At 43.2% G+C, this 16955-nt stretch overlaps 1 protein-coding gene across 2 annotated transcripts in view; it reads left to right on the top strand.

Annotated features, from left to right (window-relative positions):
* Positions 1-9: 9 nt before the first annotated feature.
* The window catches only part of CACNA1I (calcium voltage-gated channel subunit alpha1 I), a 354183-nt gene continuing 337237 nt past the window's right edge, over positions 10-16955 (top strand). The window contains exons 1-2 of one of the 2 annotated variants that reach the window (XM_083400406.1): positions 10-392; positions 3218-3303. The gene's annotated coding sequence lies outside the window, so the exon portion shown is untranslated. The remainder of the gene's footprint in view (positions 393-3217; positions 3304-16955) is intronic. The other variant, XM_083400407.1, reaches the window with a different exon arrangement.

Below are 16955 nucleotides of genomic sequence, written 5' to 3'. Positions count from 1 at the left end.
GGTGTGCCGTGCTGGTTTCTGCCACACTTCCGGTAGTTCTATGCCGCACCTGCTTAGGTTTTGCTGGCGGTTGCGCAGGGCAATGAAATACAGTGCAGTACTGTACTTAGAAAGCGGGTGAGGGAAGGAATGGCCAGTTTAGTTTTTAGGCGGGAACGCTGAGGGTGGCCGTGCAGCCCTTTACGTGTCTGCTCGGAACTAAGTCCTATTGAGTTCAGTGGGATTACTCTCAGATATGTCAGTAAAGTATTGAACCCTGAGTGGCTGAAGTATTCCCCATTTCTAGGGCGACATCTTGTGAGCCTCCAGGGGCTGAAGTTGGCTGTTTATCCTTCTTATTTTTATTTATATAGCAACTTCTGCCCCGTCTAATTTTAGAGTGCTCCAGACAGGTAACAACAGTAAAAAAAAAATAAAAAAATCACTTTACAAAACCAAGTAAATGTCATGAGATTTACAATATGTAAAACCAAAAATCGGAGCTTCTAAAATAAAAATGTTTTGACTACTCAGTTTCAGGGTTGCCATATTAAAAACCAAAATCCCTGACACCTGCAAAGTTGTTGAGCATTTTTGGGAAGACCCCAAAATTGTTGAGCTTTTAAAAGGAAACCACCAATATTGTTGAGCCTTTTGGGAACAAACCCAAATTCATTTAAAGCTTTTTGAGCTGTTTTCACTGTTTTTTCCCATCCCGTATATCTGCATATCCCCTGACATTTCAATAATTTTCCTGATGTATGGCGAGCCTACTCAAGTTTCCTAGAAATCTGAGGCATGGGCTAAGGCAGTGCTCACTTGTTACTCAACCTGTCTAAACCTAACCCCACTTACTGGAGCCTATTTTCCTGCTCTACAATAGAAAATGAAAGAATTTCACATTCCTAGTCAACATTGAAGAAATTTAAATTTTCTTCATAATGTTAACATAGTTATATGTAGGCATTATATGTTTGCCTATAACTTAAGCGTAAGTAACCAAACAAACCCGTGTTGCAAAGAGAACGTCAACAATGTCTAGGCAACACGATGACTATGTACATATACAATAAACAATCTTTTATAGAATTCCTTCAAACCATAACAAGTCCAAAATGAAATCTTTAGACTAAAGTTTTCATTTAGGACTTGTTATGGTTTGAAGGAATTCTATAAAAGATTGTTTATTGTACATGGTCATTGTGTTGCCTAGAACTTAAGTGTGACATGGAGTGAGTGAGGGAGCTTGTTGGCCCAATAAAAAGAAGTACAAAAAATGCCCCTGGTAATGGGGAAAAAATAGTCCACCATTGTGAGTCCCATTCAAAAACATAATGGATCTACAGTTTGAGAAGCACCGGGCTAAGGGATTATCCATAAAGTATGTTGTGTATTGGGTAGGAGGAGATTGCAAAAAGCTTATAAAGGAGGGATTTACTATTGGTTAAAATGGGACAAAGTGTTATAACTGGGTGGGACAGCATTTATGTCATTTCTTTATTGCACTCCACTTATGTCTCAGGGTGATGTACAAATACAACAAACACAACTAAAAGCAATACAAAATAACAACAGATAAATTTAAAAACGTCAAAGTAGACAACCATAGCAGAGACCTTCTCCATCTCAGAAAGGTTGTCAAAACAAGCATATATTCTGGAAAGCACAGATAGTGGGTGCCTGTCATATTCCATTATAAAAAGGCTTTAACAAGTGTGATATGCTTTATGGATGGCCCTTAAGTAAGTGGAATACTGCATAAATAACTGATATCAAATCTGCTTATTTTCAGAAATTATTTTAAGTGACAAATGCTTTGAGTGACAAACGCTGTTGTTGTTTTTACAGTCAAGTGGTATATAAATTTTATGAAATAAAAAATTATATGAAATAACAAAGAGATCCTAATAGGAAACACCATGTGAGGTTTAGGGTTTCCAAATGGTTATTCTGAGAAGGCAGGATCCCTCCATGCTGTTGAGAGGACAATTTTGCATCCATGTTGCTGTTCCAAAGCTTCATCTCAACTCAAAACCCTATAAGAAACAATGCTCTGGGGCCGGCGTGTGCAGAAGAAGGTGGATTGGGATCTGTTCTAGATCTCAGGGTAATTTGCAGTTGATCAACAACTCCCAGCTGTTGCAACAACAAAAGGCTCTCTTCTACCCCTTTCTAAAATATGCTGCTGAGCTAAAGAGACTTGAGGGGAAACCAGGAATGGCATGTAGGTGTGACAGAACTGTGAGCTCATTTCTGATAATTAAACAAATTCCAGCTTGAGCATGGGAAGGCGCTCTCTGTTCTTTAATTCTAAAAGTATTCCAACACCACCACCTGCCAACTCAAGTCATTGTTTAACCCCTGGCCTTGGCTGTAGTTAGCATTTTAATAATAATAATAATAATAATAATAATAAAAAGCAAAGTAGGTCCTGCAAAAGTGGTGTCTGTCAGCTTCTGCTGTATGGTTTTTCAGAGAACTGTGGTTAATCAAATGGGTTTTAGGGCCCAATCTTCTACTGAAGATTTGGATCCCATCCATAACTCATCTTAGTATGGATTATGAGCCCCTTGCCCCTCTTTTAATCCCCCCTCATCCATACAGCATTGTCTTCCACCTACCATTGTCACACGCTTTCTCCTCCCTACACCTGGAGATTCCCTATGCAATCAATATAATTCTCCTAACTGGATTTTGAAAGTACAGGGAATCTCTGGATTTAGGGAGGAAAGCCTGTGGAACTGCAGTAGTTGGAGGAGAGCACTGCATGCACAAGGGGGAAGAAACTGTGAGGTGTAAACGATGGTGCTCAGAATTCTTTGAGGGTAAATAAAGTGCTTTGAATGTGTTTTAAAGGTACAGTGTATGCAAGGTTACAGGGAGGAAGAACGTTTTACATGAAAAGGGAGCACATTGTACAGAACAACTTAGTCTTACAGTGTACAGAGAACCTGAGAACAGAGCCAGCCCATCCATGAGACAGGGAAGTGGCTGCCTCAGGCGGTGGAAGTGCAAGAGCCTTCTGGCGCATGACATTGCCACTCATCTTCCCTACCCCCGGGGCTGAGTAGATGATTGTCAAAGCCTTGTGGAACGCTCCCCTGCTTGCTGAGGTCAGCTGGGTGGTGGTGGTACTGGCATGCAGCAGAAGGGTGGGATGGGGGACTTGGGGTACAGGGAGAGGCATATTCCTGCTTCTCATGTAGCTTGATAACATTACCAATATTTATTTGCTTAGAACCCTAACAGGACTTGGGATTCCAGACATAAATACCAAACTCCACTCCATCAGCTGGGGATGCCGGCACAGAGCAACCCACACAGGTAAGCCTGGGAGAAGGGAACACATGCTGTAGCAGTCTACAGTTGGTTAATTGTCTCCCAACTCTTCCACCTCACTGTCCTCCCTTTACTGAATGTGAATTTGTATTACTGTATTCAGTTTGCTGAGCAATCTAATGAATGTGGATGGAAACAGGTTGAACTGGAAATGCGCCATACATTTAAAGCATGCTTCTGCCTTTCCAAGAATCATGGGAAGTATAGTTTGTTGAGGGTTCTGGGAATTGTAGCTCTGTGAGGGGCAAAGTACAGTTCTCAGGATTATTGGGAAGGGGAAATGTGCTCTAAATCAGGGGTCAGCAAACCTTTTCAGCAGGGGACCAGTCCACTGTCCCTCAGACCTTGTGGGGGCCGAACTATAGTTTTGGGGGGAAATGAACAAATTCCTATGCCCCACAAATAACCCAGAGATGCATTTTAAATAAAAGCACACATTCTACTCATGTAAAAACACCAGGCAGGCCCCACAAATAACCCAGAGATGCATTTTAAATAAAATGACACATTCTGCTCATGTAAAAACACGCTGATTCCCGGACCATCCACAGGCCGGATTTAGAAGGCGATTGGGCCGCATCTGGCCCATGGGTCTGCTCTAAATGTATGATTTTTATGCAGCCTCACGGGGGGCTAATTTTGCTGGTAGAGGCTTCTGAGGTTTTTCCCTTCTCCCTCTGCATTAGTGGAAAGAAGTGGGGAGTCTTCTGTGATTTGGTCTAGAAAGGAGATGACTAAAAATGGTGTGCTAGTGCCTTCACCACTAGCCTCTTTCATGAAGCTAGTCACAATTCCCCCCCACTTCATTTCTTGTGTGTGTGTGTTCATGACTGGGATTTATAGTATGTATATATAAGTGTGTGTGTGTGTGTGTGTGTGTGTGTGTGTGTGTGCTACTTCTCTTGCATATTTGGCCACATGAAATATCCTTTGTAAATCTATAAATGAGAAACAGGCATGTATTATTTTTTTTATCTTGATATTTTATTAAGGATTTTCTTGTTTTACAGAAGTAAGTGTAATGCCTCGTTGTTGTTTTTCCATGTATTATTACTGTATCAGCGCAGCTCTAGATCTTCACTTTTTCATAGACTTAAAAAAAAAAAATCAATCCTGGAAAAGCACGACAGAACTTTGCTGGAAATAACTTACCAGGCAGGGATCAATGATAATTTATTGCATCTAAGTTGCAACTGGGCAGCATTTCTTGGACAAGGATTGCTGACATCCCCTCCTTTCGGTTCCTGCTCCTCTTTTTCTATTCTGATCTCACAGCCTACTTGGCATGTGCAGCACAGCGTAGCACTTGCAACAAATTGGTGACTTTGGTAGCCCTTGTCCTTGTAATGCTAATGCTGGCACTATTAAGAGATTTTCTCATTACATTTTCTGTTCCTCAAGGAATCAAATTTATCTCGGCCTTGCCCGTGCCAGACAATATCGTTTTGTGCCAGTTCTTTAAAGGGTTTATTGACCAAAGGCTTTGAATTAATTTTGCTAGATATTTTATTTTTCCCTTAAATACTAGCGAGGATGTATTTTATACTGAGCAGTGTGCTTTTCAGCTGTTGTGTTGTTTTATCTGAATCAGCAGTTTAAGAAAATACCACTGCTCAAATTAGTTTCAGTAGCTGAGCTCTTGGAAAGGCTCCTCTCTGCTTTTTCGCTTTAAAGTCTTCCTCCTCTGTTCTGTGCAAATGGTTTGAGGCTTCATTATATTCTCTTAAATCTCTCCATTCAAGATTTATTACCCTTAAATGAAGTGTACAATAAGGATTGATTCACTTGACCCTGAAAGAAGGATTGATACGGGCTAAACTGAAGTGTGATATGTTTGGAGTTGGGTGTGCAATGAAACTGCCATTGGATGTCTTTATGTGATGGAGATGACATTTTTTCAGAGTAAGCTGACTTCCTGATGTGCCAGTACTGATCTTAGAGGCTTTCGTAGTGACTTTTCAAAGTGCCACCTGTCGTGGAAAAAATATGATTTGTGCACATAGTGAATCAATCACATGATGAGATGTCCAAACCTAGCCCACTGCTACCCCACTGTATGGAAAGGTGGGATATAAATAATAAAATCATAGAATTGGAAGGGACTACCAGGGTCATCTAGTCCAGTCCTCTGCAATACAGGAATCCTTTTGCCCACGTGGAGCTTGAACCCACCACCTTGAGATTAAGAGTCTCGTGCTCTACCAAATGAGCTATCCCAGTTCTCATTGTTTTAAATAAATCATCATGAATAGGTTTGTATTTAACAACTTGCATGCTGGCTGCGGATGAGAGGAAACCCCTTCCTCTGCAGCCAAGTCAGAAACCAAGTGGGCTGGCAGAGGGCAGATCTGCCATCTTGCTCAGTCGCCTTTCATAGGATTCCTTGTCACCAATGGCGGCCAGGTGAGCTGTTAAACATGAGATTCTTGACCACCTCTGTGTGATGTCTGTTTCAAAAATGTATACAGTGCCTATCTGTCCATTAGGCCCTTTAATCTGATTTAGGAACAGTACAAAACTTTCTGGCATCTTTTTTTGTGTTCTGATATATTACCCAGTTCACTGAGAGCCTTCCAATTCTGATTCCTGATTTTACTGTGAATTGCTTTGGATGTTTCATGGGAAGCAATTCATAAAATAAATAAATAAGTAAGTAAGTAAATTAAAAAATATATATGGATGAATAGTAATTGGTGAAAAATGTGGGATATAAATGCAGCAAAATTATTAATTAATTTAAAGCCTGTCTACCTTAGATGGCAAAGATGAATACTGAAAGAGAGGACAGAGATTGATAAAGGAATAGTGAAGAGTAACAAGTTATTTTCCTTGCCAGGCCGATGTTCGCACTGGCATTTTGGTGAAAGCGAGGGAAGTCCAGTTTAGACCAGAAAGCTGTTAGCTTTGTACCCACAACACCTTGATTCAAATTCCATGTGCTGGATGGCCTTTCTAAGGGCTGAACTATAGGTCACTTTTGCTGGCATACTTGGTGTGTTTTCCCCGGCATGCTTGATTTTTTGACATGCTCCCTATTTAACTTGCCTCTTTCCCCTGCCCCCTGCTTTTGCCATGCTGGCTATTAAAAAAGAAAAGAAAAGAAGTCAGAGGAAACTATGCCTAAGTGCTCATTAGCAGCTTAAAATGCAGTAAGTCAACTCCCCACTGCTTTTCAGGTCACATTTTTATGTTGCTGCGCACACTGGAGAGGAGGTGGGGATGTCTTCACCTGATGCACATTACCTGATTTGTTTCCCTGTGCCTGCAACACCCCCAAATCCTATTGAATGAAGCTGTCGCCTGCGCATGTGCTGCTGCCATCTGCGCATGCTCAGCAGATGCCTCAGCTCAACTGTAGTTTACATTTTCAAATCAGATGGAATTTGGTTTGCGGGAAAACACATCAGACAGCAGCATTTCTCAAGAAACTACAGGATAGGTAAGGGACTGTGGCTAACGTCACACATACTCAGCTTCAAATGCTGGCGGTGAAAGCACACTGGATATGGAGTGTGCCCAGCCCAGCCTATGTGACAATTGTTGCCTATTGTTTGGTTCTGAGACAGTAAAGAATTCCTGAGACCGACTGCAGACAGGATTGTTTTTTAGGATGGGTGAGATAAGGATGGTAAAGCACCAGATGCAGAAAAGGCGGGGGGGGTGTGTGTGTAAGAATGGGTTTTGAGGAAGGCTTGAAAGATGAGGGGCAAATAACATTTTGCGTGATTCTGGAATGCAGGCTTATGAGTGGGAGCTTGTCTTCGGCCAATGAAGTGGCGCTGAAAGGCAGTGGGGCTATAGGTGGAAGCAGCTTCAAACATTTGCAGAGCTTTATGGGGGTTTCCAGGAGGGCCCCATAATATCCCAGAAGTGCTGTGCAGTTCTCTCTGACGAAGTTCTGCACATAGGCTGTGCTGGGCACACTCCATATCCAGTGTGCTTTCACACACACTGTGTGTATGGGCACACACACAGTGCTGGCATTTCTGTTTTATTTTCCTTTCACATAGTAGGCTCTGGAAGCTCTTTGAGAACTCTCCTTCAATATATCCATTCCTTTCCCTTTGAACTTCTGTGCCCAATTTATTGCCATTTAATCTGACAAATTTATATACAACTTAATTGACAACTCCCCTCCCCGCAGTTGGTTTACTTAAAACAATGTCAAAGATGCAGTAAAATCAAACATTAAAAACAACTTGGCATTAAATTTATCAAAACATAAACAAAACCAGCAGGTATAAAACAGTCACATTATAAAACTATATGCTAAAATTGTGTTTTAAAACTGTATGTCTGGGTAGGTGTGCCTAAACAAAAATGGCACATGCCAAAAACAATGCAGTATAGTGAATGGGCTTGTCTCATAATAATAGGCAGAGATTTCCAAAGAGCAGTGGGTGCTGCCACACTGAAGGATCAATCCCTTGCAAATGCGGGACAGACAGGATATTGAAGAGCGCCTTTTGCACAGCAGTTTATTGTGGATTCAGTTTTGTTCACAGAACTGAAAGAGGAGAACAGGACTGAGGCCAAGGCTGTGTACACATTACCAGCTTAAAACACAGCGACGTTGTTCTTTTTCTCAATTTCGATTGAAGCTGGTTTCCGGGGTGTTAAGTTGTGGGCGAACATATCAGACGACACAGCGATTCTTCAACAGCTCTTGTTTATTCAGAGGCCAGAATAGAACTGAACTGAAGAGCTCAGTCAGCCTGCTTATATAGAGCTCCAGAACAACGTAACTGTTGCAACTTTCTAAAACTATCCAATCACTGAACGTCACTTTCGATCCTTCATTTGCATAACTATCTACAGTATCCCCCTGCTGGCCCAGGGTAAGAACCTCAGTACATAACACCGGGGAATGCATCAAAATGCAGCATTTCCTACGAAGTGACATGATAGGTACAGGATCAATATGGATTGTGGCTAACGTTGTATGCACACTTCTTCCCAAACCAGTGGTGGAAGCGCACTGGAGGAGCACACTGTGTTTGTGAACAGGCCTCAAAGTTTGTACAGGAGTTTGTACACAGCCTTAAAGTTGCTATTACCTCCCGAGAATGACCTCTAAGAGCTGGATTAGAGATCCAGGTTGTTCGCCTGTTTATCATCTTACTGTATGTCTTGATGGGGTATTCATTATTTATAAACCAAGAGGAAGAGAGATAAAAAATTTAAAAGGGAGAGATGAACCAAATATTGGAAATAAGAGCAGTCAGGGTTTGGGTTCTTCCCCCACTTTGACAGTCAGAAATAACTACATGCTCAATGAATTCAAGACCGAAATTCAAGGAACTGCCTTCCATTTGCTTGCATTCAGTCAGCCATAAAGGCAAGGGAGGAAAACATCATTTTTCAAAGCGATGTCACCAGTTAAAAGCCAAAAGTGTTTACACCACACGCCTGCAGAACAGCCAGCCAGTGATCCATATCTCTTTGTAGGTAAAGCGACTGCCGAGTAAATTGCCTCGGGTTGGCAAATACAGATAAATATGAAGAACGATGGAGCTGGATGTTGACACATAATGCAGTGCTATTCCAGTGGAAATGTATAATACTGTAACTAACGGAACAGTACAGATTCAACAGTAAATCACATTTTGTATTCAGGCTACGTAGGACCTCTGTGAGAGGAACTAAGGAACTAATTAGTTCAATTTGTATTTTAAAAAGGTAAATGCAAATTAGTTTTTAAAACCTTGCTAATGAGGACATTTTTAATGGATTAAAATGGGAGTGGGGGTATCTTAACTCTGGGCGCTACCACTAAGCAGTTTATTTTGGACTCGGTTGCTGCTCATGCATACAAGTTTTGCACAGTTTCCTTACAACGACACCCTTATCAAAATACTATCCCATATCCCACTTGCTTTAATCCAGATTTGCCTTTTCCACTAATAAGTAAAAAAACAATAACAACCAAAGGAACGACCAGTTCAGATTAAATGGGGAGGGGTGGAGAGAAATGTGGGGTGGCATTTTGATGAGAACAAGATTGCGTGGGTGCTGCAAAAACCTGCATGCAGGAGGAACTATTGAGGGAGTTGGGTATGTTTAGACTGAGAGGTGTCAGGGTAGGCAGCTTCAAATATCTGAAGGGCATGGAAGAGGGAGCAAGCTTGTTTTCCGCTGCTCAGGAGGGCAGGAGCTGAACTAATTAATTCAAATTGGTCTTAGAAGCACCATTAACCCTGACAGGCTAAACATTAGGAAGAACTTTCTGACAGTAAGAACTGTTCTGGCATGGCCAGAAAAGAGACCCACAGGCTAGAAATTCCCTATCCCGGTCATAATATAAATGATAAAATACAGGGTGTTTTCAACATTCATTGTGCCCATGGAATCAATAGCCTGGGACAGGGGATTAGGTAGCTGTCAAGCTGTGCCATCCCTATTGACTGGTTGTGAGAAGGTAGGCAGGTGGGGGACTGGCTAAGGTTGGTTGGGCAGTGGCCCCTTAGCCCGAGTGGACTTGAATTGTGGCTGGAATTACTTTAGATGGCTAGAATTACTTGAGATAAATAATGCACTTCAAATGTCCTTTAAAGGGAAAGTGTGTATGCAGCCCTAGAAAGCCATCACAGCAGCCAGAGACTGTCTGGAGGAACAGAATGCAGGGGGAGTGGTAGGGAATTTTTGGAAGCCTATCAGCTGCGATGAAATTCTCCCACTGTTAAGTTTATGGTGCATAAAATATACTGCTCCCCCCACATACTTTGGTTTTAATATGAGAACAATGATTTATGGGATAGCTCAGTTGGCAGAGCGTGAGACTCTTAATTTCAGGCTCATGGGTTTGAGCTTCATGTTGGGCAAAAGATTCCTGCATTGCAGGGGGCTGGACTAGATGACTCTCGGTGTCCCTTCCAACTCTGCAATTCCACAGTTTACTATAAGAACAGTAAAAGAGCGCACATCAAAGGGCTTGTGCACACTTGCCTTTCCTTCGTGCTCCCCAGGCACTGTCTGGGCTTAAAAGCTCTGTGTCCAAACACAGGTCCCCCCCTGAGCTTTCCTTGTGAAAACCTGCTCTTTTAAAGCTGAATCAGAGTAAATGGCAATTGGTGGAAAACCAGCTGCTGAGTTCTTTTGCTTGCACTTATTTCACACACACACTGTGGCCCAAACAGCAGTGCTCACAGGGGGGTGATGTCAAAGGATGTGGCGGGGAGGTTAGAGGAGCTTCCAGGCTGGGAGCAGTGTCCCTCCTTCCCTGCTCTTTTCCATCATCTTCTGCAGCACAGGAGAAGGGAGTTTTCTGTTTGTTCGCTTCTCCTCACCAGTGACAGCAAAGCGGCCTTTTCAGAAGTGTGCTTAATGTCAGGTGGTGCAGGGCCCATCAGAGGATGCACAGAATTACTTTGGTCCTTGTTGCAATTGCTTCCTTTCATCACAAGGTGTCGCCATTCCATGACAGACAGAATGTTTTGCAATTAGCCTCTTGGAAGGCAAAGGAGGAGGCTGCTGAAGGATTGCTGTGACCCGCAATGTGTGTGTGTGTGCACGCGCGCGTGCCAGAGTGTCTGTTGGGGGTAATACCTTTCTCTGGCTTGTTGATGAGCACAGTGACCTATTTCTTTTAACAACATGCGAAATGCATTTAAATAATAAAAAAAGGAAAAAATGTTCATACAATAAACCATGCTGAATACAGTTAGTATAATAGCATAACACATATGCAAAGGTATATTTGTATGCATATATATATATATATATATGCATACAAATATACCTTTGCATATGTGTTATGCTATTATACCAACGTGGGACGCGGGTGGCACTGTGGGTAAAACCTCAGTGCCTAGGACTTGCCGATCGTATGGTCGGCGGTTCGAATCCCCACGGCGGGGTGAGCTCCCGCCGTTCGGTCCCAGCTCCTGCCCACCTAGCAGTTCGAAAGCACCCCTAAGTGCAAGTAGATAAATAGGTACCACTTTATAGCGGGAAGGTAAACAGCGTTTCCGTGTGCTGTGCTGGTGCTGGCTCGCCAGAGCAGCTTCGTCACGCTGGCCACGTGACCCGGAAGTGTCTTCGGACGGCGCCGGCTCCCGGCCTCTTAAGTGAGATGAGCGCACAACCCTAGAGTCGGTCATGACTGGCCCAGACGGGCAGGGGTACCTATATATATATATATATATATATATATATATATATACCTTTACCTATATATATATATATGCACAATAGCATTGTAAGGTTGGTCACTAATGTTCCCCTATTAGAAATAGATAACTGTGGCTGGGAGTGTGTGAAGTGTCTACCAAAAATACAAGTGATGGTGCCCAGATCTTGTTGACCCAACGTTATATCCAGAATGGCTCTTCCTGCTTGTTGTTAGGGTGACTAGAATTAAATACATTCATTCATTCATAAAAATTTATGTTGCTTAATATGATAAAAATCTCTTAAGCGGTTTAAAAATACACTAACAAAGAGTTCAAAACTCCTATTGTTCTAAGCGCATTTTGTGACAGGGAATTTCATTAATGCAAGCAGTTTCTGAGCTCTGGGCACAGTACTGCACCTAAAATTTCAGATTAAAACTGCCACTGCTGAAAGAAAAGGAGGACCCTTTTCTACCTCCCCACTTCCAGCCACTCTCTGAAGGCTGGAGAAGGGACTCTCATAAGAATATTAGGGGGGCGGGCAGGGGAAGCATGGCTTTTTTTTTTTTTTTTTGCAGTCTTCAGAAGAGGACAAGACCATGTGAAAAATGAACATAAGATTTTAGCTGCAGTTCATTCATTTTCAGCTTTGTATTCTTGTTATAAAAAAGTGCGCCTAGACACTCCATTGTGGCGTCCATAGCCTAGGTTTAAGGTGCCATTCAGCTCCTAGCTTTCATATCTCAGCTTCTAACACCACACTAACAATGTATTTTTAACAAAATAATAAAAATTCAAACAACGTTCAATAAAATCACCTTAAAAACTGGATAAGAGTAAGAAAAACACAACCAAATATTACAAATAAACTAAGCTCAATTGAAGACTTGCCCCTTGCATGTTTTAAAACTTGCATGGGGGTGGGGGGGATTTCAAAGTGTGCAACTTGTTACGCATGAGTGAGAAGTACACCTGCTGAAATTTATTCTTGCACACAAGTCTCAAAGTAAAGAAGCTGTCTTCTCCTTTGCACTTTATCAAACTGTGTTTTTGATCAATAACGCTTCTGTAAATGCCACAGAACACTGAGTGGGAGCCTCTCATGTTCCCCCAAACCAACCAGTTTGTAAGGCATCTTGCACAGACTTTTTCAAAGCAGTGATCCTTCTGTAATGACCATTATGTCTGTCCTAGCAGAGTCATTAGGTGTTGCTTGCAGATTGCACCCCTTCCCCTTTTTGATATATGGCTCAGTCTGACATGATGCACTCGCATTTTTTTTGCCATTTCAGCTGCCGTCTAAGGGCTTTTCTGCATGATCAATTGAATGAGCTCTTGGGATACTTTCCCCTTCCACCTCCAGTAATGTTTTTTTTAAAAAATGGGTTTTGCAAAATGAACATTATCACTTTTTATATTTTATAAACAAAAACAAACCACAAAAGAACCCTACCCCCAACCATATTCAAATGCAGAAAGTCTTTGTTGAAATGTCCATGTCATAAAAGTATAATCTTGTCTAAATTGCTGAGATGCCATGTGCCTCAGGAAGGCCACATTTTTTCTTCTTCCTCTTCTTCTTCTTCTTCTTCTTCTTCTTCTTCTTCTTCTTCTTCTTCTCCTTCTTCTTCTTCTTTGTATAGGTAGGGAGCCTAGCAGGTTGTTGGTTGAGATGTAGAGTCTGAAATCCCACCATATGCAATTGTGTTCTTCATCTTGCTACATGGGCATCTCTGCTAACATGGTCCCTCTCACCCTCCTATTTCAACTATGAATGAACCCCATTCATAAATGAAATAAGGCTGACTTCACTGATAATGTTTTATTTTACCTTATTTGCTTCTGCACATTCATTAAGCCTGCACACTCATAGCAAACATGCTCTCCAAGTGTTGGTTCATATCCAAGATGGCAGGATCCACACACAGAAGAGGGAGGTTTGCAGAAGTACTGGAGATGATGGGAGAAACCTGTAAGGAAGATTCCACCCCCCCGCTCCCCCCAAAAAACAGCCCAATAGGGATTGATCATGCTTAGTGGCTACAGAGTGGTGAGTTTCAGGGGTGGAGACCAGAAGTCAATATGAGATGACTGGAATGGTGAATCTTGAAAGAAGGATGGCTGGCTAGCTGGAATGCTGAAGAGCAGCACTCAATATCGCAGCACGTCCACACCATCGATAAGCATATTTGCTTCCCCCAAAGACTCCTGGGAACAGTAGTTGCAGAGCACTTGCAGAGCTATAATTCCCAGCACCCATAACAAGATCTCCAGGGTTCTTTGAAAGAACCATGTGCTTTAAATGTATGGTGTGGGTGCGACCCCTAGTTCCACCAGCCCATAGGCAAGGGATAGAGATGGGACTGCAAGGCCTTTCCATCTACTCTGCTGAAAGACCACCAGCCTTGGGGGGCTTCCTTTCCTTGAACTCCTTCAGTCACAGTTGGCCACTGCAAGAATTCTTGTAAAGTAAAAAATAGTGCCTAAGCTTGCTCCCCCCCTCTTTCCTAATACCCTTTTCCGTTGTATTGTGTCTTTTAGAATGTAAGACCAATGGCAGGGACTGTCTATGAACATTTTAAAGCTATTCTGAGAACTCTTTTTGGTGCTGATGATGCCAAGGTTGCAGGTTCAATCCCTGTATGGGGCAGCTGCATATTCCTGCATTTTAGGGGGTTGGACTCAATGATCCTCGGAGTCCCTTCCAGCTCTACAATTCTATGACTATATGAAGAACAGGGGGAAAATGTGTTGTTGTTGTTGTTGTTGTTGTTGTTGTTGTTTTAAAAAACCATTATGTTTGCAGGGACCATGTGTTTATTTCAAACAACTGTTCATTTTAGTGCTGGGCTGAATATTCCACCCCACCTTTGCCAGATGGGTGGGCTGTTTCATGATTTTCGGGGATGGAGGGATTTGAAGTATATTGGGCTTACCTTATATACAAGCCGGCGAAGCGATTTCTGTCTCTCTTTCAAAATGACCAGTCTTGCCGCTCCTTGAAGCAGTGGCTCTGCTGATCTGCCTGCCTTTCTGGGGCAGGGGGCTCCTGGGATTGAAGCTGGCTGTCTCATGATGTAGTGTCGTTCCCAGGGGGAGTCTGTCTGAGGGACATGCCTGCATCACCTTCAAGTGGTAGCAAGCCGTTTTTATTTTTTTTAAAAAGCCAGAGGCCGGAGGGCGGGGGGAATCAGGGCACATGTATTTTAAAAAAGAAGAAAATTGTTCACATTTTCTCACCTATGCAAAATATGAACCGGATCTTTCTTTGAGGGAGGTATTTCACCTGGAGGTGTGCCATGGTGTGCACAAACTGCTGTGCATCCCCACAACCGCACTCTGCAGTCCCAGATGCTGGTTTGCTCTCCTGGCCTCAAGCACAACTTTTACCTTCCCTGCATCCAAAATAGTTCTCTCTTAGCTTGATGCTGATGCTTACAGTGGCACCAGGTATGGCCTCAGGCCCTGTACAACCATGAATAACAAATAGTGGGCAGTGCTATTAGCTCTGTCAGAATCCACAGAGCAGCACGAGAAAGCTTTACTTTGGCAGTCGTACAAGTGGGGCAACCTTGTAATGCTGGAAAATCAGATATGTCTCATCTGAACAGGAGTCTAGGAAAACAAATTGTGCCGCACCGCAGAGGGGAAGCGCAGGTGCTGTTGTCAGCCGGATCAGGAGAACGTGAGCAGCTCCAGGACTCAAGAAGGCCCTGATTCCTCTCTGTTGTGGTTTCTGCTTCAACTTGGGGTGCGTGTGTTGGGGTGTGGGTGTGTGTGTGAAGGAGGAGCACACGTCTCCCAGGTTGCTGTGCTCATGCTTGGCAGTGTGCTCCATGTTGCCTGTGGCTGCCCTGCTGCATTGCTGAAACGAGAGCCAAGCAGTAAGCGTGACACTCTCTGTCTCTATTAGCAAACAAACAGTGTGCGATTAGAGGGATCAAGCACACAGGCCCATGCACCCATTTGTATTCCATCTCACACACAAGCACAGAAGGGCAGCTGTCCAATTAAATGGACAAAAATGCCAGTTATGGGTCCAGCTGTGTGGGGGCAGACAATATATATCTCACTCCTACAGAACTGCTTTTTCTCTCACAGTCGGCAGCTCGGCAGCATCTCTCCCTGCCTCACTCAAACCCAAAGCGAAGGCAGCAAAACTCAGGAAACTTGCACAACTTGTGTGGGCAAGCCTTTGTGAATGTGCAGTCTGCAAGTACAACCTCCACTGAGTGAACTCTGTGGTATCTGTTCTATAGTTCCGTTGTCCCTCCTGATGTAGCTCCAAGTGCAAAGGGCTCTGTGTTTTAATTTTGCTAGGGGACTGGAAATTTCCTAGGCCACTTGGATATATGTGATCATAAGGCAGCCCAGCCTCTTGGCCTCAAAGGCTTCCTACATGAAGGGCGGGGTGGGGAAGTGGTAAAGATTACAATTTTCCAAACCTTGATTCACAGACCAGTAGGTCTGGTGAAACATTAGTTTCTCTTTGGGCTTTTGCCTGTAGGCATGTGCAATGCTATTGTCTAGAATAGTCTCTCCTTATCTGTCATCCACACCAGCCCTGTTGCCTCTGTTAAATTCCCCATCAAAAATCCTAGTTAGCCTGAGAAACCTATATGGCAATGGGAGACTACAACTGCCATTAGTGCTGGGTATCAGTCAACCTTCCCCACTCTTGCTGTTTCCTGACATCCCAGGAAAGGCAGATTTCTCTTCTCATTTATTATATAGGGGGGAAAGGGGATCTCTATCAAGGGCTTCTATAATACAAACGGCTACATCAAAAATACACTGATATTTCACTCTTTGGCTGAGCCCCATCTCAGACTGTATGAACAGTAGACAGGAAGGCAGAACCGCCAGATGGAAGGCAACTCAGCCTTCTCTGGGGACTCTAACATGGGGCTTTCTCAGGCATAAGCTTCTGCAACTGCCACCCATTCCAAAAGGGGAAGGTGTCCTCAAAGACATCTGCTCTCTCCACGTTCCAGGACTGTGGCTATCATTTCTGCTTTGCCAGGCAAAGGGGGCGGTGGGTGGGTGGGGGGAGGGTCTGGCTACGACTGTGTTTGATAAAATGCCAAGGTGCATTAACCTCCCCTCCATCACAGGGCTGTGCAATTAATATTTGATGCTGGCAAATGAAGGAGGGCAGAGGAGTTAAATGGGGTCAGCTGCGTGGAATGGAGGAAGGGGTTCTTTCCTGAGGAGGCCCAATTGGGAGCGCAAACACTTAGCCAAAAGGGAACTTCCAGCTACCTAAAGCTCTCCCCCTCTAAATAATCAGTGCTGCTATGGAAACGGCCCTAAACGGTCTACATGATTCTGTTACTGATGGAAGTGTAGTGAGGACTGGGCATCCGTGGGGCTAAGTTACCATAACAGCACAAAGGACTTTCTTGTTTTTTACAATCCATATTTTGCAATGCCACATTACAGCATCAGAGCAAGCTCTGCTAGTTTCAAATGATTTGCCCATATTATCCCAAGATTTTCAATTGTGTTAAATGTTGCTCTCCAGTG

The sequence above is a fragment of the Podarcis tiliguerta genome (assembly GCF_965153285.1).
Source record: "Podarcis tiliguerta genome assembly, chromosome: 10".
NCBI lineage: Eukaryota > Metazoa > Chordata > Lepidosauria > Squamata > Lacertidae > Podarcis > Podarcis tiliguerta.
The sequence above is the reverse complement of the archived record's forward strand: the minus strand, read 5'-3'. Positions and strand labels throughout refer to the sequence as shown.